The sequence below is a fragment of the Macrobrachium nipponense genome, chromosome 14 (assembly GCF_015104395.2).
Source record: "Macrobrachium nipponense isolate FS-2020 chromosome 14, ASM1510439v2, whole genome shotgun sequence".
In the NCBI taxonomy this organism is placed as follows: Eukaryota; Metazoa; Arthropoda; class Malacostraca; order Decapoda; family Palaemonidae; genus Macrobrachium; species Macrobrachium nipponense.
This window is the reverse complement of record NC_087207.1, coordinates 23,412,532-23,417,623: the sequence shown is the minus strand read 5'-3', so window position 1 is coordinate 23,417,623 and position 5,092 is coordinate 23,412,532. Positions and strand designations below refer to the sequence as shown.

Below are 5,092 nucleotides of genomic sequence, written 5' to 3'. Positions count from 1 at the left end.
TACATACATGAAAATATATAAATTCCGAGGTAGAACGAATTAGATATTAAAGGACATTTGTAGCTCAAATGATATATATATATATATATATAAATATATATATATATATATATATATATATATATATATATATATAATATATATATATATATATATATATATATATATATATATATATATATATATATAAATATATATATATATATATATATACTATATATATATATATATATATGTATATATTATATTAATATTATATATATATTATATATATATTTATATATATCATATATATAATTACGTATATAATAATGATTATATATGTAGGCGTGTTCATAAGAAACCTCTCTTGTGATGAGAGAGAGAAACGGAAGACATAGGGAGAGGAAGAAAAGAAGGAAAGGAGAGAGAAATAGAGGGAAAAGGGGAGGAGGGAGGAGGAGGAGGAGAAGCTCTTAAAAACACTGGCCACCGAATTCAAGCTGAGCAAATAAACGGATGGGGCTTGAAGGGGGGGGGGGGGGTGGGGGGAGGAAAGACAGCTGTACTGACAGTCCTTGCTGGAGGATCGGTCGTCATAGAGATAAGGAAGGCAGGGGGAATCAATTATAAATATCAATATAGTAAATATATACATACATACATACATATATCCTCTCTCTCTCTCCCTCTCTATACACACACACACACACACACCACACACACACACACACACACACATATATATATATATATATATAATATATATATATATATATATAAATTTGTGATTATTATTATTATTATTATTACTATTATTAATTATTATTAAATAAATAGGGGAATATTAAAAGGACATTTCGAATAATAATAATCATAATAATAATAATAATAATAATATATATATATATATATATATATATATATATATACATATATATATATATATATATATATATATATATATATATATATATATATATATATGAATAACTTGATCACGAAGTATATAAAACGTGATGCTATGTATAAATAAAGGTTTTTTTTCCTTCGTGGCAAAAAAAACCTTATATATATATATATATATATATATATAATATATCATATATATATAATTATAGAGAAGAGAGAGAGAGAGAGAGAGAGAGAGAGAGAGAGAGAGAGAGAATGTTGCACTTGGGAGCGATTTTATTGTCCCACCAATAAGCCTAAACACTGTTGATTCTGTGAGGAGAAAAAAAAGAAAATGGAGGTTGTGGACACACTGGATTGGTCGAGAGAGACTTACGTCCGGCATTAGTTGTGTCCGAGGACTTATTAAAAAAAAAGAAAAAAAAAGAAAAAAGTGACGGGAAAATGAAAAGGCAGAAAAAAATAGGAATTTAATACATAAGGCTTAATAGATACGCCTATTATTATTATTATTATTATTATTATTATTATTATTATTATTATTATTATGTTATTATTATTCAGAAGATGGACCCTATTCATATGGAACAACCCCACCAAAGGGACCACTGACTTGAAATTCAAACTTCCAAAGAATATGGTGCTCAAGAGGAAGTAACAGAACGAAATGGGATATACAGAAAGAAGAGATCACACTTAATAAAAAATAAAAAATAAATTAACAAATAAATAAACATAAAAACCCTAAGTAAATTATTGAAATATACAAGGGGAATTGTATCAAGGCAGTAATGCAATGCATCTTCGATTGAACTTCTAAATAAGTCCAACATTTTTCAGGAGAGGGTGGAAAGAAGATAGAAGAAAGAGAATATGAACGGAGGTACAGTAAAATGAATGAAAGGGGTCGCAGCTAAGTACCCGATGGACACTGCAAAGAACTTTTCAGTAATGCCTACAGTGCCCTCGTGAGGTACACCAGTGCACCTCACGAGGGCACTGTAGGCATTACTAAAGGTTCTTTGCAGCGTCCCTCGGGCACTTACTTACGACCCTTTTCATTCCTTTTACAGTACCTCCGTTCATATTCTCTTTCTTCAACAAAGTGTAATTCCAAGAAATATTTATTCACAAGGGGTACTGTCGTCATAAAAAAACAAGTAAAACAAAGTCAACATCACCATAAACCTTGTTGTGGTCTGAAGAGGTCCTTGACATACATGACCTGACAAAGGTCATGTATGTCAACAGAAGGAAGTCTTGGGTCACGTGACTTATGAACGTTTGCAATGAAAACAGAAGGAAGTCTTGGGTCACGTGACTTATGAACGTTTGCAATGAAAACAGAGGATCTGCTGCATTCATTTTCGAATCCTCTGGGGTTGCAATATTGTTATTGCTACTCTCGTACATTTCTACTTGATAATTCTTTACATTTGTAAAAAAAAAAAAAAAAAAAAATAATAATAATAATAATTATTCGTAGAATAATTATATCTTTCCAGAGAGAGAGAGTTTACTATTGTTATTGGAATAGTTTAACCATACTGCTGAGCTGATAATGTGAGAGAGAGAGAGAGAGAGAGAGAGTAAAAATTCGAGCAGGACATCATATTCCCCTTCGCTGTAAACGTAATCTCTCTCTCTCTCTCTCTCTCTCTCTCTCTCTCTCTCTCTCTCTCATAAGACGAATTATAAGTCGTAGGTTAAGTACCACTCTGAAATTATAGAAAAAAAAAGGACCTTTTAGAGCGTATCTAAATAAGCACGCAAGTACAATGTCACTCACTCACAAACACACCCAAACACACACACGCACACAAAGTCTGGCAAGGTCATCATTTGCCCACATAACTACATAATTCACAAGAGAGTCCCTGGAGGAATGCGCCGTCGACCGTCTCCTCCTCTTGCCAGTCAGTGACTGACATGGAAGAAGAAGAAGAGGAAGAAGACCACGACCCGGTGAAAATAACTGATCTTCGGAATCGAGGAGGAGTAGGAAGACGAAGGCTCGGTGAAAATAACATACTATACGTCTCCTCTTCAGAAGGTATGCAATGGCTGAGGAAGGAGAGTTTTGGATAATAATAATAATAATAATAATAATAATAATAATAATAATAATAATAAGAAGAAGAAGAAGAAGAAGAAGAAGAAGAAGAGGAAAGAAAAAATATCATGAAGGTCACACAAAACTTGAACACATTCCAAATATAATAATAATAATAATAATAATAATAATAATAATAATAATAATAATAATAATAATAATAATAATAATAATAATTGCTGGCACAACTGCAATGTAATAGTAAAATCTTTATGTGTGTGTGTGAGTGTGTGTGTGTGTGAGAGAGAGAGAGAGAGAGAGAGAGAGAGAGAGAGAGAGAGAGACTAAACACGGAGTTTACTTCCCTTAGAGTGTTCTAACCATACGGACGAAATTATTACAATGAAACGGTGTTTTTATCCTTATTATTATTATTATTATTATTATTTTATTATTATTATTATTATTATTGTTGTTGTTGTTGTTGTTGTTGTTGTTGTTGTTGTACCACTGATACCTCAAAATAAGAAAAAAAGACAGTTTAGTATTCCATCAGAGAGAGAGAGACGCTGATCAGTCATCCTTAAACACATCCTCCTTGGAAAAGAACTCCTGATACAGGAGATATCTTGAGGAAGGAAGGAAGCACTCAGCAGGATTAAACAGCAAACGCCTCCTAAGGATTGGTTGTCCCGTGACCTCAGGAGATAAAACAGACCCGGAGGGGAGGGGTCACCAAATGCCGTGGACGAAAAAGAGAGGGGATAATGTGACCTCGTTTGACACGTGTTTGCGATTAGCACACGGGTCATGGAAGGTTCGAAAACAAAATATTTGGTCATGAATACAAAGTAAATTACCAGTGGCAAATAGACCTTAAGTAACTGGAGTTTACAACATTTTCGCTTACTACTACTACTACTACTACTACTATTATTATTATTATTATTATTATTATTATTATTATTATTATTATTATTATTATTATTATTATTTGAAAGAAGAAACAGATATCCTTCGATTTATTCTCCCCTTAGGCTACACTTCAATTTGTGTATCTAAGACCCATTTTATCCATATTTTCATCCAACTTATCTGCTGGGAAACTGGTTCTATTCTTCTCCATTTAATATTACAACTGAAATGAAATTTTTCTCCCAGATACGGATTTTGTCAACTTTAGTAAATACCTCCAGTATTTCAAGAAAGCTGCTACGTCCTCTCTCTCTCTCTCCCTCTTTCTCTTTCTCTCTCTCTCTCTCTCCTTACGATTTCCTGAAGTGAGTTAAAATTAATGTCACATATTTGACCTATTCTGAATAAATACAAACGTTAGTTTAAAAAACAATGGCTCTTCAGCTGAATGAATTATTATTATTATTATTATTATTATTATTATTATTATTATTATTATTATTAATGTGGATGTTATACCTTCTTATAGTACGGTAGTCAAGCAACATCTGCTGAGATACCAAAACTCAATGAACTCCACCCACTGTTCCTCCTCCAAGCTACTCCTTCACCCTCATCCAACACTACCTCACTCTCCAGCACCATCACCGCCACCACAACTATCACACCATCACCATCATTATCATTATCATCATCATCACTATCATTATCGTAGCCCCCATGGACTTCTACTGCAACCGTGCCATCACCAAATATGGCATGATTCAACCCCCAGGATCGTTGCTGCTGCTTCCTCCTCCTCCTCCTCCTCCTCCTCCTCCTCCTCCTCCTCCTCCTCCTACAAGTTCTGACTCAACCCAAAACAACTACCTCCTTCTTCCTTTTTATTTTCTTCTTCTTCTTCCCCAGCAAAAACAAACCGACTCTCATAGAGGCTTCTTCTCCTTCTCTGAATTACCACCTCTGCAACTATGGGATGTAGTATGTATACATTAACTGCTGAGATACACACACACACACACAACATATATATACATATAAATATTATATATATATATATATATATATATATATATATATATATTATATATATATATATATATATATATATATATATATATATATATATATACACAGCGTATATATGTGTGGAGTGCGTGTGAACTTTTCTTATCACATCACCGTGATTCATATAAAATACATGCAATAAGCTACTATGAATTTCCTTTAATA

General features: G+C 32.7%; 1 protein-coding gene across 1 annotated transcript in view; it reads right to left on the bottom strand.

Moving 5' to 3' along the window:
* Positions 1 to 5,092, bottom strand: part of LOC135226382 (ras-associated and pleckstrin homology domains-containing protein 1-like) — a gene marked incomplete in the record, with an annotated part of 281,217 nt that overhangs the window by 187,241 nt on the left and 88,884 nt on the right.